General features: G+C 41.0%; 1 protein-coding gene across 12 annotated transcripts in view; it reads left to right on the top strand.

Moving 5' to 3' along the window:
* The window catches only part of SPATA13 (spermatogenesis associated 13), a 346,580-nt gene that overhangs the window by 197,330 nt on the left and 122,898 nt on the right, over window positions 1–26,352 (top strand). For 3 of the 12 annotated variants that reach the window (XM_070240145.1, XM_070240143.1, XM_023621397.2), the window contains exon 2: window positions 22,087–22,142. The exons of the other annotated variants lie outside the window; for them this stretch is intronic. The gene's annotated coding sequence lies outside the window, so the exon portion shown is untranslated. The remainder of the gene's footprint in view (window positions 1–22,086; window positions 22,143–26,352) is intronic. 12 annotated transcript variants of the gene reach the window in all.

The raw sequence follows: 26,352 nt of genomic DNA, 5'->3' as shown, positions 1-26,352 counted from the left end.
CACAGGTAATGACCCCTCCTGTGGTCATAGTGTTCAGATCTCTGGGACATAGGACTGTTACCTCATCTAACCGGGACCTTAAAGGACCTGATTTCTTGGTCAGAAATGATCTCCGCCCATTTCCCTGCAACAGGACCAGTCTGTGTCATTGTGGAAGAAATGAGAGCTCAACATTGTAATTTCAGGGACCATGTGCCTGACTCGAAATATCTTCCTCTCTAGCCTGCCACATCTGGACTGGAAACACCCCCGTCGTCCTCACTCTGGATTCAGCCAGATTCGGGAGCTCTAAGAGGGCTCTGCACGGCGGAGGTGGAGAGGGAGGGAGGGGCCAGCCTTTCCCTCGCCCCGTAACACTGAGACAGTTTGTTTCCTAGGATTGGCAAGCTGTCCTTGGAGAAAAGTAGAACACAGGGCTGAAGGGACCAGACTGGAAAGTGTCAGTGGAGGGAGGCAGCCCGTAAGAAACTGGGAAATTGGGATCTTTGCTTACCGCCTAGGACAGGTGCAGAGGAGGGCCAGTGCGAGAGTTGACTGTTACGCAGCGGGCAGGGGGCGGGGAGGGAGACGTGTGTCTGGTACTGGACTTCGATCACAGTCTCGCACAGAGATTGTTGTTGTGTATTAAGAGGAACAGCGAGCAGTCTGGTACTTGAGTGTTAAAGTTACGATTCACTCACATTAGACAAGTTTCTGAGGTCAGGCCCTAGTACGTAGCCACGACGTATGACGTGGAGAGACAGAGATAAACGAAACATGTCCCATTTGTGTATTGGGACTGTCTCTATGGCTGCTGCAGAAGTTTCCCCATTTCTGCTCTTCCTCGTGGGATGGGGTGTTCATATGTGCACACTTACTGTGCACCTTTTCTGTGCCAGGCCTTGTGCTAGATGCTGAAGATGGAAAGAGACTCAGGAAAAGCCCCTTTACTCAAGAGGAAGCTCACTATTCTTGTCCAGTGGAGAGGTAGACGTGTGAAAGCAAAGTCTTGAAACACACAGCAGGTGTAGCAATCAGTTTATGGGGAGGGTGTTAGGAGAGAGCACATGAGAGGTTGAGGATCCAGGAAGGCTTCCTGGAGGAGGAGCTAACTACAGCCTGGGCTAAATGGTAACAGGAGTGAGCAGACTGGGGAGGGAGCTGACAGAGGGACACATTCCAGCCCCTCGGGACAGAGCAAGCAGAGGTCAAGACTTCAGCTTGTCGACTCTAGGGACCCTCAAACAGCTCACCTGCAGCCCCCAGCTCATCATTCATGACTGTTTTGGTGTGCCTAGAGCAGTGGCTGTGTCTGTGTCACTTGGGGCTTTGTTAGAAAAGCAACTCTACTGTTCTCTCCCAGACCTACTGAAGGAGAAATTCTGGGGTGGGGCCCAGCATTTATTTTTTATTTATTTATTTATTTTTTGAGGAAGATTAGCCCTGAGCTAACATCTGCTGCCAATCCTCCTCTTTTTGCTGAGGAAGACTGGCCCTGAGCTAACATCCGTGCCCATCTTCCTCTACTTATACGTGGGACGCCTACCACAGCATGGCTTGCCGAATGGTGCCATGTCCGCACCCGGGATCCGAACCGGTGAACCCCGGGCCGCCGAAGAGGAACCTGCGAACTTAACCACTGTGCCACTGGGCCGGCCCGGGGCCCAGCATTTTAACAAGGCTTCCAGGTGGTTTTCATGTACACTAGAGCTTGAGAGCCGCTGTTCTAGAACATGTGTGTTCCAGAGTTCCTGGACAGCTGCTCTTCATGGCCCCACAATAATTAGAACTATGTTCCTACCAGGTTGCACTGTGTGAGATTCACCTCAAGTCGACAGCTGTCTGCATTTCTTGTACTTCTTTGCCCAGCGTACATCCTCACAATTTCTCTTCCCACCCCACTTCATTTCATTGCATACCAGCTTTTCAATTATTTCTATAACACCTTTACCTGATGTGATTTCTTTGTATTTGACAGTAGTCAAATAACCTGGGTTCAGATCCCAACTCTGCTGTTTGCCAGCTGTGTGATCTTGGCAAGGCGTTAACCTCTCCCTGCCTCAGTTGCCTTTTCTGAAAAATATAGATAGAACGGTACCCATCTCTTAGGCAAGTTTCAAACTTTGCTGCACATTGGAATTACCTCGGGAATCTTTAAAAAATTTGATGCCTACTCCTACCCTCAAATATCATGATTGGTTTTGGGCGTAACCTAACTTGGAATTTTTAGAATCTTCCCATATGCAGTAAAGTTTGGGAACCACTGTCATAGGCTGTTGTGAGGATGAAGGCAGTTGATCCTGTGAAGTATTAAGAGTTCCAGGCACACAGTAAGTGCTTACTATACGTCTGCTGCTGGGAGCTCGTGTGCTGCTGGGGATTTGTCTGCTGGTGGAGGCTCGTGTGCTGCTGATGGGGGCTCGTGTGCTGGTGGAGGCTTGTATGCTGATGGTGGGGCTTGTGTGTTGTGGGGGCACGTGTGCTGGTGGGGGCTCCTCTGCTGGTGGGGGCTCCTCTGCTGGTGGGGGCTCCTGCTGGTGAGGGCTTGTGTGCTGGTGGGGGCTCCTGCTGGTGAGGGCTTGTGTGCTCGTGGGGGCTCGTGTGCTGATGGGGGCTCCTCTGCTGGTGGGGGGCTTCTCTGCTGGTGGGGGCTCGTGTGCTGGCGGGGGCTCCTCTGCTGGTGAGGGCTCATGTGCTGGTGGGGGTTCCCCTGCTGGTAGGGGCTCCTCTGCTGGTGGGGGCTCCTCTGCTGTTGGGGCTCCTCTGCTGGTGGGGGCTTGGATGGTTTTGTGTTAGGACGGGGAGAAGCAGCGCCATTTCAGTTACTTGATAAGTATTGGTTGAATGTCGAATGCTTTTTGGTTTGGAGATCTCCTCGTGGTCCCGGCTTTGTTCTGAGAATTGGAGGTGAAATAGCCTCAAGTGTGGTGGATCCTCACATCTGGTTCTCAAGCACCCTTGATGCGAGGATGTGATGTCGTGCTGTAAACAGAGCACACAGCCTCCCCATCCAACCCCCCGAGGTCAGCCTTCCCAGCGCCGGGCACCATTCCTCACCTCTCTACAGAAAAACTTGAATTTTTGGAATGTAACCAGACTGTAAAATCACGAAGTAGCGATGCTTTACAGTGTGGATGGGAATGGGAATGGGGCACCCAGGATTCTGTACCTGCTCTAATGTATCATTTGCACCTAACTGCCACTTTTCAAACACACAGTACATCTCAAGACTTGGTCTCTCTTTGGTGTCTGACCTGTCTTCTAGGATCTAAGTGTCCTTATATTATAAAGTACGGATTTCTAACCATCATTTGAAAGAACATAGAATCTTTTTGCATACTCTGTCCCGTCGCACACGTTCATTCAACCTTCATTCAGTGTTTCATTAATTCAGGAAATCTTGGTGAGCACCTGCTCAGCACCAAACACAGAGCTGGCGGTTTTATCCCGTCTTTTCCTACTGTGGAGAGACTGTCTCTCCCCGTCAAGTATAAAGCATGAAGCATGTATAAAGTATTTCTTTCGGTTTTGATTTATAACTGCAGCCTTCTCTATACCTCTCTCTTTTGCTAATACAATTACTCGACTTTTTAATAACAGAACATCTGAAGGACATTTTTCATGTGAACTTCACGGGCCTTCTTTGCACCCTGCTGAGAGTAATTAAATCAAACCCCATGCAATGATTATTCTGGAACATCCTGACAAGTTATTAAAATCCGCTTTGCCTGGGACCAGGAGACCGGAGGAAGTAATCTGCAGTTAGTGTCCTCAGAATGAAATCTGTGATCCAGTTTAAGTTCTGTGGGTTTCTAATTTCTTTTCCTCCGGAATCAGTTCTAGTCGTGTGGCCAAATTAATTAAAGAAATGAGAAATAGGTGAATTCCTATCTCAAGCTCATGATTTCTTCTCCTTCTGTGGTAAAGTCAGATTACATTTTGGTTTTGCTCTGCTGTACGGGGCATGCAAGTAACTGATGTCTACTGTTAGAGTGGCCCTGGTACATTTAAATGTGTGTTGCCAGTGAAATTAATTGATTCACTATGTTTGTTCTGCTGCCCAATTACTAAGTGAAAATCCACCATTGGGGAGACTTTTGTATAGCCTGTGCACAAGTAGCTCAGTATTATGGTAAAGACTGGCCTCTGTTGTGTGGTCTTCCATTATCACTCGTCTTACCCACGGCCTGAATAGGCTTTAGAAATACAGGCCTTCAAAGGAATTGCCCTTGCTTAAATGTTGCATGGATCCTTCTGAAATAACATCCCAAACCTTCATTCAAGACAATGAAGAAGGAGGGGATACATTAATATCTACAGCTTCAGTTATCAAAAGGATTATATATTTAAAATGAGAAAAGTTAAAAATACATTTTAGTTAAAAAAAATTTGAGGTTAACAAGTAATCCAAAATACACTAGGAAAAATAGTATGTGATCTGCCAGACCTGTTTGCTGTGCTTTTTCTGCCTTTGACTTTTCTAAAGCAGATCTAAACTCCCCAGAGTGGGTTGCTTGGCTCATCTTACTGAAGAGCTGGCTTATTTTACCAAGTCGGGTTCAGCTCTGGCATGAGAGTGTATCTCTGTGTCCTTAGGCCACGCTGCCAGCACTGTGGTGTCCTATACTTCCTGGGAAAGGATTGGGTACTTTGCTGTGTCCAACTCCAGTTCTTGGCTGTGATCTGGGTGTGTGTGTGTGTGTGTGTGTGTTGGTATATAATGGAGCCAGAATGATATACCAGTGTGACGTGGAATGAGATGCTGATCGTATAAAGTTCCCCTCCAAGTCGAGTCTTAGACTCCTGGCCTCACTAAGTAAATAACACAGTGGAATTCTGAATAAGAAAAGTGGCAGCTAGTTTTGAACATTTAGTTTTTTAATGACAAGTCATGGCAAGTGTGAGTAAGAAGACTGATTTATAAACTTGTAGCTTGTGGAATCAAGTTGCCCTTTTGGGTTACATTCATATTTCCAGCTGCGCTCCTCACTAACCAGCATCAGTATAAACAGCTCTGCTCAGTGTTGAGCCGTCTGAAGGCAGGCACCATCTCCAGACTCAGCTTTTGAAATACCGTGTACCCAGCAGAGTGTCTTGTGCTCCCATAAGCCACGTTGGCTTGTGGGTAATGACAACGCTCATTGAGATGTAGGGGCAGACTGTTCATATATAAACATAGACGCTGTTGCAGCCAGGGCAAGGCGTGGGTGCTGAGTGCATGCGTACAGCGCCCAGTCTCAGCAGTAATTCAGGCAGTGCTTACACCCTCACCCCAATTCCGTCTCACCGAATCTCTCTATTGGATGGCAGGAGAGGGACCGAGGTTCACTCCTGTGGACTTTTCTTTTCAGGCTAGAATCTTCTGCTTCCGGGGAACTGGGGCCCAGGTGTAGTGAGAGGGTGTGTGTGCTCCTCAGTCCCTGCTCTGCTCTCCTGTCTGCTGTTCTGCCTGCAGACCGTCTGTGCTTCATGTGGCTCCACTCAAAATGAGGACTCAGGACTCAGGACTCAGAGTGCTGTCTGCCGTCCTTCTCACAGAGAGGTAATTTCATAGGAGGAAGCAACAACTCTTTCTGCTTTTCCTAATCTTTATTTCTAGTCTGCCCCCTCATCCAAGGTGCTCATCCTGAATGGGTGCTGACCCAGAAACCTTCGAGAGGTGCACAGAACTTAGAATGGTCCAGCATTACGAGGTCAGTGCTTATAGGTGGATAGGTCAAGCCATATAGTACTACTGCCAGTGCCTAAATATGTCTGATTTGGTGGCATAGTCACTTACATTTTCATACCAGCACATCTGAAGGAAATTTATCACGTTGACTTCCTGGGGGCTGTTTTCAAGCCTGCTGAGATTAATTAAGTCAAACCCCATGCAACAATTATTCTAAAGCATAGTGGCTTATTAAATTTCAGTGCATGCCGGCCTACTGAATTTGAATTAGTCAAGTCAGTGGTTTCATTTTTGTTGCTTTCCTACTACAGGAGTCGAATAGCCTTTTCTTATTTTTGTGGGTGGATACTACTGATCTCTCAGTTTTTCTTTCTTTCTGGGATGAGGACTCTAAAGGAAGAAGGAAATGCCTGTTGTCAGCAGGACAGCTCTGTTTTCTAGGCTTTCCTGGAAAGTAGCTTCTAGAAGCCAGATCTTACTGTCTACATGGTGCACCTGTTTTTCTCTGGCTGGGGATTTTTAAGAGTGCTTTGTGACAATTGGGACACTTTTCTTCTGAGATAAAGATAGTGGGTATCTGTGCTGATCAGTCTGGGATAAAGAATACTGAAAAGAGACCTGGTTCAGCTGGAGGGTTCCTGGGCCCTTGTCAGACTACACGGGGACAACCGCCTTCTCTGTGTCCTTCCAGGGCACCTGGAAAAGCCTGGAAAGCACTTCAGTCGTTCCTGAGAAAGGATTAAAAAAAAACAGCTCTCTAAAGCACATGTTTGTGTTACTTTCTTTCGTGCAAGCGTGTTTTTTATGTGATTGTTTTAAAGAGAACTGGATCATGCAGAGGTCCTTCAATAACCAGTTATTACCTGTGCCTGGTTAGCGAACCCTTCCCTTCCTTGTACAAACTCACTGATGCAGAATTCAGAAAGAATTAACTTGGAGCACGTTTCTCATGGATTTTTGGTTGGAAGAGGTTTCCCCATTGGGAGGATCCCACAGCTTTCACCTCAGAAGGCTGGGAATTCAGATTCATGTCAGGATTCACTCACTGCTCGCTAGGAGATCTGGCTGGTTTCAGATTCCCAAGGAAGTAGCTGCCGCGTCGTCTGAGTGCAGAGGCACTTGGAAAGCATTGCCCGTTGGCTGCTTCATGTATTCAGTGGTGCCATCAGGAAAGAGGTGAAGGAAGATGGTGATGTGGTGACCCTTACCTCAGAACCTGTAGGGTGGATGGAACGCATTTGCTGCTTCTGTGTGGAGGGCGGAGCAAGGAAAATCACTGCTGGGAAGGCTATGTGCCACTGATCCAAAATGTGTTATCACAAGCCTGCCTCTGGATACCCCTCTCTCCCTTCTTTCAGACCAAAGTCCTGGTTCCACCTTTGGTTTTTTTTTCTTGTGGCTGGACGGTTAAGCCACAGAAGGATTTTGGACCTTATAATGGCTGGGCTGTGAGCCATGGAATGATTTTGGACAGTTTTTGGTTCCCTGCGTAAATCAGAGAAACTCTACTGTGTGTCTCCTGTATGGTCTTATAACTGCAGTACATCCTCCTTCTCCCACAGTGTGATGCAAACAGTGGGAATGTTACAGGGGCTAGTGAATGGTTTCAAGGAAGCAGCGCAGGGGTCTGATAGCTGTCAATGGCTCAACAGGGAACTGGCTACATGGACTTGCTGGCGCCTGACTGGGTAATCTGCACTGGAGTTCAGACAGACTTCAGCACTGATCTTGGGCTCTCCTGGTGAACCTGTCTGCATCAGTTAGGAGGTTTGTGTATTCGAGTAAAGGTCTCTGTAAAATGTTTTTGAACTTTGAGATTGAAGGCGTCCCTAACTCCTGGTGATTGGTTGTGTGGAAGACAGCAGTGGTACTTAGATTGTTTTCATTAGCTGGCGTTAATGTTGGAAAAGTCAGCATTTGACACAGAAGAGGCAAGAGTTGGCAGAAGAAGAGAATGGAGATTTGAGAGTTAAGGTTGTAATTTTATTCATGAAGAGTTTAAAATTCTTGTTCATTAATTTTTAAAGTTAAACTCTGTATTTTGACATGATCGTAGATTCACTTGCATGATATAGCACAATGATATTTACATGATATAGTACAATATCACACCCAGGATATTGACATTGATAGAGTCAAGATGCAGAACGTGTCCGTCACCACAAGGATCCTTCATGTTGTCCCTTTATAGCTACACCCGCTTTCCTCCCGCCCCGACTCTTCTTTACCTCTGGCAACCACTGATTTGTTCTCCATATAATTTTGTCATTTCAAAAATGTTGTAAACTTGGACTCATATAGTATATTTGGAATTGGCTTTTTCCGTTCAGCATAATTCTCTGAAGATACTAGTTTTTTTTAAACATGTGGCTTGCAAATATGTTCTCTGACTCTATTGGTTATTTTTTTTTTTTTCAGCCTCGTAACAGGGCTTTTTGGAGAATAAAAGTTTTTAATTTTAGGGGCTGGCCCCGTGGCCGAGTGGTTAAGTTCGCGCGCTCCGCTGCAGGCGGCCCAGTGTTTCGTCGGTTCGAATCCTGGGCGCGGACATGGCACTGCTCGTCAGACCACGCTGAGGCAGCGTCCCACATGCCACAACTAGAGGAACCCACAACGAAGAATACACAACTATGTACCGGGGGGCTTTGGGGAGAAAAAGGAAAAAATAAAATCTTTAAAAAAAAAAAAAAAAAGTTTTTAATTTTAATGAAGTCTAGTCTATTGATTTTTCCTTTTATGGATCTTACTTTTGGTGTCAAGTCTAAGAACTCTTTGCCTATCCCTAGATCCCAAAGGTTTTCTTTTCTTTTTTTCTAAAAGTTTTATACTTTTACATTTTACATGTAAGTCCATGATCCATTTGAGTTAATTTTTGGATAAAGTGTGAGATTGAGGTCATGGTTGTTTGTGTTTTTTGTTTTGTTTTCGTTTTTGCCTGTGGATGTCTTATTGCTTCAGCACTTTTTTTGCTGGAAAGGCTGTCTCTCATCCATTCGTTTGCGTTTGCACCTGTATCAAAAATCAGTTGGGCATGTCTGTGTAGGTCTGTTTCTGAGTACTCTTTTCTGTTCCATTGAGCTGTGTGTCTGTTCCTCAGACAATCACAGTCTTGATTACTAAGCTATATAAGTCTTGAAATTGAGTAGACTGATTCATCCCACTTTATTCTTTCTCAAAATTATTTTAGCTATTCTAGCTCCTTTCCCTTTCTGTATTAATTTTAGATAATCTTCTCGATATCTACAAAAAATCTTGCTGGAATTGGGAGAGAATTGACGACTTTACAATGTTGAATCTTGTAATCAATGAACAAAGCAGGTCTCTCCATTTCTTGCATCAGCATTGTGTAGTTTTCAGCACGTCATTCCTGTACATGCTTTCTTAGATTTAAACTTAAGTAGTTCAATTTTTTGAACAATTATGAATGGTATTGTGTTTTTAATTTTGGTGTCCACTTGTTCATTGCTAGTATATAGAAGAAAATGGATTTTTTGGTATGTCTAGCTTGTATCCTGCAACCTTGTAGAGTGCACTCATTTGTTCTAGGAGTTTTTTGGTATATTCCTTGCAATTTTCTATATAGACAATCCTGTCATCTGCAAATAGGGATAGCTTAATTTCTTCCTTTCCAATCTTGGTGGCTTTTATTTCCTTTTCTTGTTGCGTTGCACTGGCTAGAACTTCTAGCACTATGTTGAATAAGAGTGGTGAGAGCAGATACCCTCGCCTCTTGTTCTTGATCTTGGGGGGTAAAGCATCCCGTCTTGTGCCATTAATATAATGTTAGCTGTGGGTTTTTGCTAAATGCTCCTTATCAAGTTGAGGAAGTTTACCTCTCTTCCTGTCTGAATTTTTTAAATGATGAATGGGTGTTAAACTTTATCAAATGCTTTTTTGAATCAATTGATAAGATCATATGATTTTTCTTCTTTAACCTGTTAATATGGTGGATTATATTGATTAGTTTTCAAATATTGAACCAGTCTTCAGTCCCTGGAATAAACCCAAATGGAATAAACCCCACGTGGTCATGTGAATAATTATTTTTATGCAATGCTGAATTCTGCTCTATTTTGTTAAACGTTCCTGTGTCTATATTCATGAAGGGTATTGGTCTATAGTTCTGTTTGTTTGTTTTTGGGGCTATCTGGTTTTTGTATCAGGGTAATAATACCTTCATAAAATGAAGCTGGAAGAGAGCTTTCCATTTCCTGCAAGAGAGAGTACAGAGTTGGTATTAATTCTTCTTTAAATATTTGGTAGAATTCTTTAGTAAGACCATGTGGACCTGGAGGTTTCTTTTTTGGGAGTTTTGAAGATGCAAATTCAGTTTTGTTAATGGTAAAGGGCTGTTGAAGTTCTCTATTTCATATTGTGTGAGTTGTGGTAGTCTGTGTGTTTTTCAGGAAGTGGTCCATTTTGTCTAAGTTGTCTAATTTGCAGAGTTGTTCATAGTATTCTCTTACCCTTTTGAAGTCTGCCAGGTCAACAGTTACATCTTGTTTCATTCCTAATATTGGTATATTGTGTCTTCTATCTTTTTTCTCTTTGTCAGTCTTGTTAGAAGTTTGTGAATTTTACCTGTGTTTTAAAAGAAACCAGCTCTTGGTTTAATTGATTTTCTCTATTTTTCTGTTTTTAAATTCTTTTATATCTGCTCTTACCTTTATTATTTCCTTTCTTCTGTTTGCCTTGGGTTTATTTTGCTCTTTTTCTAGGTTCTTGAGGCAGGAGCTTAGATTATTCTTTGAGAAGTTTCTTCTTTCCTTATGTATGCACTTCATGCTATAAATTGTCCTCAGAAAACTGCTTTAGCTGTGTGCTACAAATCTTGATATGTTGCATTTTCATTTTCATTCAGTTAATTGTATTTTTAAAATTTCCCTTTAGACTTCCTCTTTGATCTGTGGATTATTTAGAAGTGTGTTGTTTAGTTTACAAGTGTTTGGAGATTTCCCTGTTATCTTTGATTTCTGTTTTATTCCATTGTAGTGGGAGAATACATTCCATAAGGTTTCAGTTCTTTTAAATTTGTTGAGGTTTGTTTTATGGCCCAGGATATTGTCTATCTTGATATATGTTCCATGTGCGCCTGAAAAGATTATTCACTCTGCCCTTGTAGGAGAGGGTGTTCCTTTACTGTCTAGTCCTGTTGGTTGCTTGTGTTAATCCTGAAATGGAGTATTTTGTTATGGTGATGTTGGTAATAGTTTGTTTTTGTTTTCCCTCTTTTGTAGGGGAACAGGAATGAGGATTGGAGGGCAAAGAGTTTGAAGTCATATTGTCTGGCAAATACAATAAGACTAAAAGTCTATATTGCCAATTTAGGGCAATTCAGACAGTCAGCCAAGGAGAGAGTAGAATTTTATTCTCAATTGAAAATGTCACTACCAGAGGGCCATTTCATTGCCCTCTGTTTTAGAATTAGAAAGTCTGAAGAAAACCAAGCTTGATCTCAAAATCAGAAGTTAGACAGCTAAATTTGCCAACCAGGACTGGAGGAAGATTTTGTGTTTCAAGGTTGTCTAGATTACTTATTGTTGAGTAGTCTTTATGAGGTAACTAATTTACTGTTTATTGAGTACTTATGCAATCATTAATTAGATCAGAGCAGAGAATCAGATTATTAATATAGAAGCTAGATTATTCATCTGTTCTAAAAAATTTGTTAAGTAATTCCTCTATTCCAGACGTGGTGCTAGTACCTGAGGATGTAAAAATAAACTAGAGAGACATAGGCTTAAGTGTCTTTTATTCTCCCACAGAAGAAAAACCTGGGAATTCTGATGGCTTCTGTAAAGAGTAATTACTAGAAAACATAAGAGTAAATTCAACCTTGAAGATTATTTTAGTCTCAGATGCTGCGGCTTAACTTTGGAAAATAATATTAAAAATGCTTTGCAGGGGCCAGGCCCAGTGGCCTAGTGGTTAAGTTTGGTGTGCTCCACTTCTGCAGCCTGAGTTTGGTTCCTGGACATGGAACCTACATGACTCACCTGTCAGTGGCCATGCTGTGGTGGTGGCTCACATTAAAAAAAAAAAAACAAACAGGAAGATTGGCAGCGGATGTTAGCACAGGGTGAATCTTCCTCAGCTTAACAAAAAAAAAAAAAAGCTTTGCCAGGAAACTTGTTTTATTACATGGTTACATAGTCACTTTCAATTCAAAACCCAGCAGTGTTTACACATTTTCCACAGTGTGCCAGGCACTGAAGTGGGTGCAGGGGAATCCGGGTGGCTCAGCCCCTCATGTACTTCTTTCTTAAGTCTGATTGTTATAAAGATAGAGGCCAAATAGAAATTCCTTAAACTTTATGTCATTGTTTTATTTCTTAAGAAATGGAGAATTCCATGTATACTGGAAAAATTTATTTACATCATCTTTTCAATAACACAGCTTTATAAAGAATATCTACATAAGTCGTGTTGACCTTAAATACAAACAGATCCGGCATTTGTATCAATACTGAAGTTCCTTCATGTCGTTTGGTAAACACACCGTTAGTTTAACCTGTTTAACCAGGTACAGTTTGGAAGGGCCGCGAAGATCTTCGTCTGTTACTTTTCATGTAACACAACAAAAAGTGAGAAAATACGGCTAAATATATCTTAGTATTTGCTCTCTTTTTCCCCATGACATCATAGTTTCTCTCTAATATCTGTTTTTCAGATCAGGAAAACATGTTATTTTCCCAGAAAAGCAGTTGCTTTGATTAATGGGGCCAGGCCAGTCCAAGGACAGAGTAAGCACACAGCATCCTGGCACAAGTCCTGGAAACGATCGTCAGTCTTCTTTCTCTCACCTTGGGCTGTTAAATTTAAGTACTGTATTTTCTGTGAAAATAGAGCCTGGTAATTCTTTAAAGAAGCTCCATGTATCTGAATAAATAATAGATGATTGGTTTATAAGCTATTAATTGTCAAGAGATAACAAGCTCCTGCTTGATTTTGTATCATTTTATTAATGAGCCTCCTTCTTTCTTCCTAGTATAAAAAGGAGTTGAGAATTATGCTTTCTTTTCAACCTCTTTGTTCTTCTTTAATTGATCAAAGCACAGTGGACATGAAAAAAAACCACTCTGCTTCCCTGATTCACTGTTACCTTTAACCGTTACATTAAGTTCTTACAGATATTTGGAAGAAAGTGATGGCATGCTTTTAAATAATTCAGGCCTGTATCAGTTAGTCTGGCTGCTATGGTTTGCCTTAGGTAAATGAGAGAACTTCTTTGAGCCTTGTTCTCTCCTCCTCTGTAAAATGAATCTGGCTGGTGATAAGTGCCCCACCTATTTAGTAGGGCTCTTTTCACTATCTCCTGCTAGTCTGTGAGCTCTGAAAGACTGAGAGCTGTGGCCAATTTATCTTTGTATCTCCAAGTCTGTGGCAGCCCAGATGTTGCAAATGCTTGTGCCTTTTGCGGCCCTGCAGGTGACAGAGGAGTTCTGCAGTCTGGTTGAAGACTTCGTAGGTCCTGCCTGTAGGATCCACAAGGGCATGTGGCCCACTGTTAGCAAACCTTCTCATTTTCCAAGAGAATCCAGAAATCTGGATTTTAGTGAAATCTCTCTATTCTTAAATATTGAAAATAAATTCTGTTTTTACAAAACTCCCTGTATAGTCCAAATAAGGCATGAGTACTATTAAATTCAACCCAAAAGCCAGTGCTTGCCACCTCTGAGCATGCCCTTAAAAAATGTTTATTGAATTAGCAGCAGTGTATTGAGCCACATTTTGATATGGCTGCCATGAATGGAGACCATTTTGATACTTCTGAGGAACATGCCTCTTGTCTTCCTATAATAAGAGCTTTTTTTACTATACAATTATGACATTATTTGTATACAGTTATTAGTAGTACTACTGATAACAAGTACCATAGTAAATGGAAGGGAAGTATTATTATCCATATGAGAAAGATGCACAAATCAAAGATCAGAGAGTTTAAGTAATGAGCCAGCTGACACATTCTGTCTAACAGCCGAGCTGAGGTCCTAACCCGGCAGTTCATACTGCACCTTTCCTTCTGTCTAGAGGAAGAATGAATTGACACCACAGCAAAGCAACTCACTTCATTTTTTTTTAACAGCTTTATTGAAATATAGTTGACATACCTACAGTTCATCCATTTAAAGTGCAAAATTCACTTGTTTTTAGTGTATTCACAGTTGTGCCAATCATTACCACAGTCAATTTTAGAACATTTTCATCTCCCTAAAAAGAAATCCTGTACCCTGTACCTAGCAGTCACTCCCCATTTCCCCAGCCTTAGGCAACGGCTCATCTACATTCTGTCACTATAGATCTGCCTTTTTAGACATTTCATGTAAATGGAATCATACAATATACGGCTTTTTGTGTTTGATTTCTTTCACTCGACATAATGTTTCTAGGTTCGTCCACGTTGTGGCATGTTATCAGTACTTCATTTCTTTTTCTTGCCAAGTAATATTCCATTGTATTGTGTACGCCACATTGTATTTATTCATTCCTCAGTTCATGTATATTTAGGTTGTTCATACTTTTTGGCTATTATGGATAGTGCTACTATGAACGTTTGTGTACACGTTTTTGTGTGGACACATTTTTTCTATTTATTTTTTTAATGATTGGCACCTGAGCTAGCAACTGTTGCCAATCTTTTTGTTGTTGTTCTTCTTCTCCCCAAAGCCCCCTGGTACACAGTTGTATATTTTAGTTGTGGGTCCTTCTAGTTGTGGCATGTGGGACAGCGCCTCAGCGTGGCCTGATGAGTGATGCCATGTCTGTGCCCAGGATCCGAACTGGCAAAACCCTGGGCTGCCGAAGCAGAATGTGCAGACTTAACCATGCAGCCACGGGGCTGGCCCCTGGACTATGTTTTTATTTCTCTTGGATATATACCTAGGAGTGGCATTGCTAGGTCACATGGTAACTATGTTTAACTTTTTGAGGAATTGTCAGACTATTTTCCAAAGTGACTACACCGTTTTGCATTCTCACCAGTGATGGCTGAGGGTTCCAGTTTTTTTTTTTCCTACTTCCTCACCAACACTTTTGTGTATTATTTTAAATTGTGCTAAAAGTCACATATCAGAATTTTCTATCTTAACTGTTTTTAACTGTACAATTCAGTAGTATTAAGTACATTCACATTGTTGTGCAACCATCACCACCGTCCGTCCCCGTAACTCTTTTCATCTTGTAGAACTGAAACTCTGTTCCCATTAAACAGTAACTCCCCATTGTCTCCTGCCCACCAGCCCCTGGCAGCCGTTATCCATTATACACACACGTCCGTATGATTTTGACTACTCTCAATACCTAATAGAAGTTGAATCGTACAGTATTCGTCTTTTTGTGGTTGGCTTATGTCACTTGGCATAATGCTCTCAAGATTCATACATGTTGTATCGTATGTCAAAATTTCCTTTCTTTTTAAGACTGAATAACATTCCATTGTGTGTGTATGCCACATTTGGTTTATCCATCCTGCAGTCTGTGGACACTTGGGTTACTTCCACCTTTTGGCTGTTGTGAATAATGCTGCTATGAGCATGGATGTGTTACGAATGTCTCTTCGAAACCCTGCTTTCACTTCTTTTGGATTTTTATAGGTGGAATTGCTGAATAATTTGTAACTTCATCCATTGTGTTCAGAGAATATAATTTATATGATATCTATCTTTTAAAATCTATTGAGACTTCATTTGTGCCTAACATATAGTCTGTCCTACAAGATGTCGCGTGTGCACTTGAGAAGAGTATGTATTTGTTGTTGCTGTGTAGAGTCTTCTGTATGTGCCTGTTAGATCTAGTTGGTTTATTGTGTTGCTTAAATTCTCTGTTTCCTTACTTATCTTCTGTCTGGTCCTTCTATCGATTATTGTGATTGGGGTCTTGAAGTGTCCAGCTGTCATTGTACAACTGTCTTTTTCTCCCTTCAATTCTCTTGGTTTTTTTACTTCCTATATTTTGTCTGTCACTAAGTGTGTAAATGTTTACAATTGTATTTTCTTGCTGTATTGAACCTTTTATTAATACGTAATGTCCTTCTTTTTCTCTTGTAACCCTTTTTGATTTATTTTTTTTAAAGATGGGCACCTGAGCTAACAACTGTTGCCAATCTTCTTTTTTTCCTTCTTCTTCCTCTCCCGAAAGTCCCCCAGTACATAGTTGTAGATTCTGGTTGTGAGTGCCTCTGGCTGTGCTATGTGGGACGCCACCTCAGCAACTTAACAACTTGGCCATGGGGCCGGCCTCTCTTTTTTTATTTAAAGTCTATTTATTTTGTCAGATATTAGTATAGCCACTCCTACCGTTTTGGTTACTATTTCCATGAACTATCTTTTTCCATCCTTTCACTTTCAGCTTTTTTGTGTCTTTGGATTTCAAGTGAGTCTCTTGTAGATAATGTATAGTTGGATCATGTGTTTTTATCGATTCTGCCAATCACTGCCTTTTGGTTGGAGAGTTTAACACCTTTACACTTGAAGTAATTACTAAGGAGGGACTTGCATCTGTCTTTGTGCTGTTTGTTTTCTTTATGCCTGAGAATATTTCTGTCACTCATTTCCTGCATTACTGTCTCCTTTTATACTTAGTTGATTTTTTGTAGTCAAATGTTTGAATTTCATTCCCATTTCCTTTTGTATATATTCTATAGCTATTTTCTTTGTGGTTACCATGGGATTACATTTAACATCCTGAAGTTATAACATTCTAATTTGAATTTATACCAGCCTAACTTCAGTAACATTAAAAAACTCTCCTCCTTTACAGTTCTGTCCCCACACCTTTTGGTTGTTGATGTCACAAAATTACATCGTCATATGTTGTGTGTCCAAAAACATAAAGTGATAATTCTTTTAAATGCGTTAGCCTCTTGAATTATGTAGAAAACAAAATGTGGAGTTACAAACCAAAGTTATGGTAATAAAGTAAGACTAACTTTTACATCAACAATTGTTTTTTTAAATGTATTAGTCTCTTAAATCCTGTAGAAGACAAAAAGTGCAGTTACAAACTGTTATTCTAATGATTCTAGCTTTTATAATTGCCCATGTATTTCCTCTGTTGAGATCTTTATTTCTCCCTACGGCTTTGAGTACTGTCTAGTGGCCTTTCCTTTCACCTTGCAGGACTCCCTGGAGCATTTCTTGCAGGGCGAGTCTAGTGGTTACAAACTTCTTCAACTTTTGTCTCCCTGGGAATGTCTTAATTTCTCCCTCACTTTTGAAGGACGGATTTGCTAGGATATGGAGTTTTGGGTTGACAGTTTTTTTCTTTAAGCCCTTTGAATATATTGGCCACCGTCTTCTGGCCTCCAGGTTTCTGATGAGAAGTCTGCTGATCATCTTACTGAGGCTCCCTTGTATGTGACGATTTGCTTCTCTCTTGCTGTTTGATTACAGTGTGTCTCAGTGTGAGTCTCTTTGAGTTCATCTTACTTGGAGTTTATTGAGCTTCTTGGGTTGTTTATATTCATCAAATCGGGGAAGTTTTCAGCCATTATTTCTTCAAATATTCTCTCTGCTGCTTTTTCCTCTCTTCTTCTGGGACTCCCATGATGCATATGTTGGTCTGCTTGATGGTGTCCCACAGGTCCCTTAGACTCTGTGTGCTTTTCCTCAGTCTTTTTTGTTTCTGTTCCTCAGACTCTATAATTTCCATTGCACTGTCTTCAAGTTTTCTGCTTCTTTCTTCTTCCTGCTCAAGTCTGCCTTTGACTCCTCTAGTGAATTTTTCATTTTAATTATTGTACTTTTTGGCTTCAGAATTTCTTTTGGGTTTGTTTTAGGTTTTCTGTCTCCTTGTTGATCTTTCCATTTTGTTCATGTATCATTTTCTTGACTTTCTCCACATCGCCCTTTAGTTCTTTGAGTATCTTTAAGACAGTTATTTTAAAGACTTTGTATAGTAGATCTGCCATCAGTTCTTTTTAAGGGACAGTTTCCACTGATTGATTTTTTTTCCTTTGAGTGGGCCACACTTTGCTGTTACTTTGTATGCCTTGTGGTTTTTTTGCTGAACACTGGACATTTGAATCTAATAATGTGGAGACTCTGGAAATCAGATTCTCCCCATTCCCTAGAGTTTGCTGTTTTTTGCTGTTGTTTTGTTTATTTGCTGTTTTGTTTTTGCTTTTGATTATTGTAGGCTATCTCTGTGCTGAGGATCAGCCTAAGGTGTAAACTTAATGCCTTCTCAGGTCTTTTATGAGCCTTTCTCTGGGCATGCCTGGTCACTCTCTAATTCCCCCTGTATATGCAGTTGTTTTTTAATACCCTAGTCTTTAATGGTTGGCTCCTTAAAGGGGAAAAGACAAAAAAATGAAGTAGGAGGGAAAAAGGGCACAGGTCCTTTAAATCCCTTGGAAGTCACTTCAGCCCTAGGGGCAGGGGCTTGCAACAGTAGGGGGAGGTGCAACAACACTGCCTGCCTCTTTGACTGCACCCCTGTGATCAAAGGCAGCCATCAGAGCACAGATCCATAGTGTTTGGAGGACAGAGTCGTTTTGCAGCACTGTGGCTCCCTCAAGCTGTGTGCAAGCTGCTCCAGGAACACGTCCACAGCTGCCTGCCATGTGGCCTGGGGTGGGAGATAGGTAGCTGCTACTGTGCTAAGAGCTGAAATTGGCCAAAATTAATGGCAGTTTACCATTCAAGTCTTCCCCTGGAATTTGCAAGCCTTCAACAGTGTGCGGAGTTCCAAAATAGTTACATCAGGCAGATTCTGCCGTGCGGTTGTTGTCTAGGTGGGGAGATAGATTCCTGATGCTTCTTACTCCACCATCTTCCCAGAATCCTCTTCCTCACTTGGTTCTGATTTGCATTCTCCTGATGTATAATGATGTTGAACATCTTTTTGTGTGCTTACTGGCTATTTGTATATCTTTGGAGATATGTCTATTCAAGTCCTTTGTCCATCTTTTAATTGGGTCGTTTGTCTTGTTGAGTTGTAAGAGTTCTTTATGTATTCTGGATACTAAACCCTTGTCAGATATGTGATTTGCAAATATTTTCTCCTGTTTTATAGGTTGTCTTTTCACTTATTTGGTGGTATTCTTTGCATCAAAGTTTTTAGTTTTGGTCAAATCCAGTTTATCTATTTTGTCTTTTGTCATTTGTGCTTTAAGTGTCATATCTGAAAAACCATTGCCTAATCCAAGGCCATGAAGATTTACTCCTTTGTCTTCAAAGAGTTCTATAGCTTTAGCTTTTAATTTAGGTCTGTGCTTCATTTTTACTTAAATTTGTATATGTATGAAAGAAGGATTCAGCTTCATTCTTTTGCATGTAGATATGCATTTATTCTAGCACCATTTGTTAAAAGATAATTCTTTCCCCATTGAATGGCATCCTTGTTGAAAATGAATTGACCATGAATGTGAAAGTTTATTTCTGGACTCTCAGTTCTATTTTCATTGATCTGTATGTCTGCTCTTATGCCAGTATCACACTGTATCAATTACTGTAGCTTTATAGTAAGTTTTGAAATTCTAAAGTGTAACTTCTCTACTTTGTTCTTTTTCAAGATTGTATTGGCTATTCTGTGTCCTGTGGATTTTCATGTGAATTTTAGGATCAGCTTGCCAATTTATGCAAAGTAGTCAATTGGGATTTCCATAGAAATTGCATTGAATCTTTAGGTTAATTTGGAGAGTATTGGCCTTTTAACAATATTAAGTTTCCAATTGGTGAATCCATTTATTGAGATCTTCATTAATTCCTTTCAACAATGTTTTGTAGTTTTCAGAGTGTCAGTTTTGCACTTCTTTTGTTAAATTTATTTGTAAGTATTTTATTCTTTCTGATGCTGTTGTAAATGGAATTGTTTTCCTAATTTTCTCTTTGGCTTGTTCCTTGCAAATGTATAGAAATGCAGTTGATTTTTTTCCATATTTATCTTTCATCCTACAAGCTTCCTGAAATTGCTTATTAGTCCAGTAGTTTTAGTGTTATCTTTAGGACTTTGTACATATAGGATCATGTCATCTACAAATAGAGATAGTTTTACCTCTTCTTTGCCAACCTGGGTACCTTTTATTTCACTTTCTTGCCTAATTGCCCCGGCTAGAACCTCTACTACAATGTTGAAAAGAAGTGGAGACAGCAGGCATCTGTCCTGTCTGGTCCTGATCTTGGAGGGGAAAGCATTCAGACTTTCACCATTAACTATGATGTTAGGTGTGGGTTTTTTGTTGATGCTCTTTATCAGGCTAAGGAAGTTCCCTTCCATTCCATCTTTGTTCAGTGTTTTTATCATAAATGGAAGTTTAATTTTTCAAATGCTTTTTCTGTATCTGTTGAGATAATCATGTATTTTTCATCCTTTATTGATATGGTGTATTACATTGTGATTTTTTTTTTTTTTTTTTGGAGGAAGATTAGCCCTCAGCTAACTACTGCCAGTCCTCCTCTTTTTGCTGAGGAAGCCTGGCTCTGAGCTAACATCCGTGCCCATCTTCCTCTAGTTTATACGTGGGACGCCTACCACAGCATGGCTGCCAAGCAGTGCCATGTCCGCACCCGGGATCCAAACCAGCGAACCCCGGGCCGCCGAGAAGCGGAACGTGCGAACTTAACCGCTGCGCCACCGGGCCGGCCCCTACATTGTGATTTTTGAATGTTAAATCAGCCTAGAATTTCTGGGATAGATTCCACTTGGTTGTGCTCTATAATCATTTTTATATGTTGCTGGATTTGGTTTGCTAGTATTTTGTTTAGGCTTTTTCTATCTGTATTCATAAGAGATAATGAATGGTCTGTGATTTTCTCCTCTTGTGATGTCTTTTTCCGGTTTTGTTATCAGAGTAATGCTGGCCTTATACAATGAGTTTGGTATTGTTTCCTCCTATTCTGTTTTTCTGGAAGAGTTTGTGAAGAATTAATTCTACACATTTTTTTTTTAACTCCTAAAAAAAGACCAACAAAATTTTTGTTTGTTTGTTTGTTTTGGTGGGGAAGATTAGCCCTGAGCTAACATCAGTGCCAATCTTCCTCTGTGTTTTGTATGTGGGATGGCTCCACAGCATGGCCGATGACTAGGTCCGTGCCTGGGATCCAAACCCACAAACCTGGGCCACTGAAGCAGAGCATGCAGAACTTTAACCACTCGGCCATGGGACCAGCCCCAACAAAATCATTTTTTAAAATGTCTTCACATCTTCCTTTCCCTTCAGTCACTCTAACTCTTTAATCTTTCATGGCCTATGTAGTTGGATCCCAACTGCCCCATGAAGCTTTCTCTGATCACTCCTACCTCTGAAGCTGGTTTCATTCCTGAACTTCTGTCATTAATGCTTAAGGCTCATTAGTGCATTCAATTACGTACCAGGTTGTTAAAATCTCCAGTGTTTCATGCCTGCTCCTTTTGTCTGCTCCACTGATAGGGAACTTCTTCAGGTCAGTGACTTGGTTTTCAACTTCACATGTTGTCCTGAAGTACCCAGCACATTGCAACAAGTAAAAGTGGAACATTTTATCTAATTAGATAGATTTAAAGGCTCTGAAAAATATTATTTTCCAGATTTTCTAGTATTTATGTGTATATATATATATAGATATAAATATATGCACATTATAGGTTCTCACATTACTATGTACATTATTTCAAACGTAGACTTAAGTGTAGTTAAAAGAGAATTTGGGAGGCAGTATTCCTGGGTTCCAGCCCCAGCTCTTTGAGGTGAATACTGGACTCTGAGCCTTGCCTTCAATCTATTGTCTCATGTATAATGTGGAAATTAGTATGAGGATTGGAATAAAATATATAAATTATTTAGTCAGATACTTTGTCCTTGTAGGCACTCAATAAATAATGGCTATTACAACTGATGGCTTAAGCTCCTTTCGAAGAATGAATCTGATATTAACCATATTTTAACATTTATATTTAATATTTATCTAGTGTTAACCATATTCTAATACTTATTTGAAATAATAGATGATTTGGTTCAAAGTCTCAAATTTTGTTTCATGGCTGATTAGCTAAAACTTTTTCTTATTAAATACTTTGACAAAAGCCTATTCTTTTTTCCCTCTTAATTCTTTGGAATGTCTTTGGAAGCTGTTGTTAAAGACTGTAATTTTTCCTGGACCATAAGTGCTTGAGGAAGTGCCTAAAACATGGGCTCCAGACTCAGACAGCCAGGACTCAAGTTCAGGCATTCCCTGGCTGTGCGACTCCCTGCTTCCTCATCTGTCACACAGGGAGGAGTTCCTGCTTCCTAGGGACCCTCTGAGGATTCCGAGAGACGCTCAGGGAGAAGCCCTTAGCACAGGACCTGGCATTTAGTCAGTACTGAATGTTAAGTAATTGTGTTCTTCATATTTGTCGTCTTCAGCACCTTGTATAGTGTCTGGCATTCCATAAACGTTTGAGTGGAAAGTTTTGTTGAAATTATTAACCTACTTGTGGAAGAAAACTTCTCTTTGTTTTGTTTTTTTTTTCTGTAGGCAGAATTCTGCATTGGGAAGGAGGCCTGGCCGGTGAGATGCAAAGCTATTTCTAGGTAGGCTGAGAGTCTTGGAGTTGGGGCGGATCCTTTTCCACCACCCTTAGTTTAAAGATGAGGTTAGTGAGGCTGTGATGCTAGGATTTTACAGTTATGTATTTATCCTACCTTCAGGTCTATATCCCTTAATTTTTTAAAACCTTCATTTCTAGTAATTTTATATGTTTCTAATAGGGTTAAATATAGTTAGCTGTGCAGGTTTTGTCAGCGTTAGAAAACTCACTGTGTCGTCCTACTTCACTAAGGAAGCCCGTTAGACAAAACCTTGTCTGTTAAATCAAACCTGATGAAACCCAAAGGGGCAACGGCAGTGACCGTCGTGCCCTTGATCTCCGCAGCGGCATTGCCCCTCAGGGAGGATCAGCGGCGCACAGCGGGCACCATTGTTTTTATTGCTGCATTTGGGATCAGCGATATAAGCTTCTGAAGAAACACATCTGTCTACTCACATATATTCCTTATTCATGGTAACTTGCCAGAAAGGGCAGAGCAGGATTGCTCCCTGCACGGATGACTTCAAAGCAGTAAGGTGGAAGCCTGCCTTCTGGGTTCTTGCTGCTCTTTCCAGCACTCTCTCGGGTTCTGTCTCTCTTACTAAGTCTAAAGTTTTCCATCTAGTTTTCTTTTGTTTGCATGTTGAGGTTGTTTTAACAGCGGGCTGAATGTTTCAAATATAGAATCACATAAATTGAACATAAGCCTTTCTAAATATAAGTCAAATATAATGAATACAAATTTCCTTTAGGATGGACATAATTTTTTACTACTTCCCTGCAGAAAACTGCCATCAAACCAAACCAAGATTGATGGCAGAACTGGAGACATTTAACCAGGACATCATCACTCCTTAAACTCGGTTCACGAAAAAGCATAATGTCTAAGGGTTGGAGCTCGATCTCTGTGGAAAGTTTTCAGAGAGATCCATGTCAAGGCTTTCACTCCTTCGTAATGTCTCTGCTGGCCACTAATGGCGTCCCGGTCAGCACCTGGGCTGGGAGAGGAGGGGAGTGACCTGCATTCCTCTCTGCACTGGGGTTGGAAATTTGGAGCTTTCATTCGAATCCTGATTTTACCCTGTGGTTTTTAAAAATAATCATGTACGCTTCCTCTGATGTGGTGCTACCTAGGTCTTTCATATATTGGCTCACTTCCTACACACAGCACACTGAGAGATGCTTTACTCCCACTGTGTAAGGGAGACTGAAGCTCGGTGAGATTAGGTAACTTGTTAAAGTCACCAGAAGAGCTAGTTTCCTTCGTAGGATTGTTGTGAGAAGTAGCGTAGAATAAGGTGCTAAGTGAAGAGTGGCCGAGCTCTGTGGTTTCTTCCTTACTTGTGGCCTATTGACTGCCTTGTTGGAACAACGGATTTTGAATAGGTATCTGGTATCAGTGCTTATTGAGAATGACTTATTTTGAGAAATCAGTGTTAAACTCATTTGGACGTTGAAATTCCGTACAGGAAATGCTCTAGGAAGAATTTTTTGTTCTCCCTGGACCCATGTTGTCAGATTGCTTTTCTGTTGAAACCAAAACCACGCAGCTCAGCAGCACCTGCACCTGTTGAGTGGATCAGAGGAGCGCCCAGCAACCGTCAGTCCGTGAACACTCGTCACAAGCAAATATCCTCACATTAGGGGAAAGTGGGGGAAAAGCATACAAATAGAGCCAACTAAACTGCAAAGATGATCTCTTTCTTGTTGTTGCCGGTTTTGGTTTTTCTGGAGTATATATTTAACTTGTTCAATTTTCTCTCTCTGATGTGTAATTGTTGTTATACATTAACTCAATGCCAGGCAACAGCATGAACTCACAAATTGCACTAGTGGGTTTTTGTATTCTGTGCAGGACAAAGTTCAAAGCTCTAATAATTTCACGGTCTGAGCTCTCCTGCCAAGCAACTGGGCCTGAAATAAAATCACTCCTACTGTAGTGTGACCTCCATAGTGGCCTTTTGAAGACTTGGAAAGGTGGGATGGGTCCAGTCTGTTGTTTTTAAATGAAATAGTTCTTTTGTTATCTTAATGAAGATCAGAGTTAAAGGAAAATCCCTCGTTTTATTATTATTCTGGATTTAAGGTCAAGTGGTAGAGTCTACGGAAAGTGACCATTGCTGTACTGTTAGCGGATTTGAGTTGATATGGTAGTTGTCCCTCAGGAAATAGCTCACCCCTTTCATTGCAGGCACTGGAATCGGTCTTTTGAAAGTGCATTCAGGTACCATTATGTTTTGCTTCTCCAGGGGACCTATGCTGTAATTGCATTTATTACTAATTTGGGCATTTCTCCCTTTACGTAAATTAACATAAGACTTTCCTAATAGTGGAGACCAGTGCACCTGACCGTGACATGTGTTTGTGATGCTGAGTAGACGCTAGTTTGGGTTACAAAAGACTGCACGATAAATGCCTTCACTTACGGTGGTTCCCCATGCTCCTGATAGGCACGCAGTGAAATTTTATTGCTTGCTTTATGAAAGATTTTTTTCACAAGGGGTTTATTTATTGGCAGCATTCTGCTATGAGTCTGATTTTTAGGGGCCTGTAATTTAGATTTTCCTCACTCAAGGTTGTAATTTATTCCAAAGCTACCTGGAGATCGATTCAGTGAGAAATAAGTCAGTGCAGAGAATTAAAGGACTGAGATTTGAAAGGGCCAAATTAAGTTATGACTTTTATTTTTCTTCTGGAAATAGTTACTCGTTTAATTTTAAATCCATTAGTAGCCTTCTATAATTTTTGACATCATGATTTTTGACAATTCTGTGTATCTAGTCTTTTAATATAGTCTCATTTCAGAAACCTTAAACAAATCGTTGGTTTTAACATAATAGGCATGACATTTCAAAGATCATATGATGCATTTTATTGAAGGTTTCTAATGACCTGGATTTAACAGTTTCTTTAGAGAAACAGAATTAATAGAATATATTTATGTGTGTATATATATATACGTATATATGTGTGTATCTATATATATAGACAGAGAGAGATTTTAAGGAATTAGCTCATGCAGTTGTGGCGGCTGGTAAGTTCAGAATCTGCAGGGCAGCTGGGCAGGCTGGAAATTCCAGCAGAAGCTGATGTTGTGGTCTTGAATCCAAAGGCTGTCTCTGAGGCAGAATTCCTTCCTCTTTGGGGGAGCACAGTCTTTTAAGGCCTTCTGCTGACTGGATGAGACCCACTCACATTATGGAGAGAGAGTAATCACATCTAAAAGAAACCTTCACAGCAACATCTAGACTGGTCTTTGACCAAACAACTGGGCACCATGGCCCAGCCAAGTTGGCACATGAAATTAACCATCACCCCCACCAAATGGGAAGCATGGCTGTTACAGTTTACCTGGGGACGTGGAGAAGTCATCTTTCTTCCACCTGCTCATGTGATGTAGAGTTAATTACAGGGTAAAAGTGGAAAATTAGAAAGTTGGGGAGCAACTACAGGAAGTTTAGATCCCACACCAGCAATTAGAAATTAATAGTGTGACTAAGGACAGAAGTTTAGGGTATGTCAAGGATATGCAAAGCCTCGTGCCATACGGTTGCAGGGGCTGTTAATAGCCTCCAAACAGAAAAGCATATGGGAGGTGGAACAGCAGCAACAACCCAGCAAAACTGAGGACAGAATAGTCCCAGAACTGAACACAGCTGGAGCTTCCACAACGCACTCCCATGTAAGAGGTGAGGTTCATGCCCTGGTTGTCTCCAGGGTCTAAATCACGCTGCTGTGCTAGGCTCCACAGCTAGAGAGAAGTTACCTTTCAGAAATTCTCAGCCTGAAATTTCAGAAAGCGAAAGCAAAGCATAGTAATGTAGCAGGCACATTAATTTTCTGCACAGAAAACACAGGTTTTAGAGAGAAGTGCTCCACAAGACAACTTGTTTGAAATGGGCAATGGAACTACTGAAAACTGAGAGAAATAATTTGAGAGAAAAAGAAAGCAACACCAAGAGATAGGCTGGGAAATAGTAGTGCATTTGGCTTTGTATATCCTCGGGAAATTCTAACTGGCTCATCCATCAAGAAAGCAATTTCATTTCTACAGAGTCACACTTAATATGCTGTTTAGTTCAGTGGGTCGGATGTGTAGGTGTGGGTTTATGCAAATAGAGCAGAATCAACAAAGAGCCCTTTATTAATCCTCTTCCTTTAGGAGGCTGTTCCAGCAAATACCCACTTCTATGTTATGACCCTTTGCCAGGAAA

This window comes from Equus caballus, chromosome 17 (assembly GCF_041296265.1).
Source record: "Equus caballus isolate H_3958 breed thoroughbred chromosome 17, TB-T2T, whole genome shotgun sequence".
Taxonomy (NCBI): Eukaryota; Metazoa; Chordata; class Mammalia; order Perissodactyla; family Equidae; genus Equus; species Equus caballus.
The sequence above is the reverse complement of the archived record's forward strand: the minus strand, read 5'-3'. Positions and strand labels throughout refer to the sequence as shown.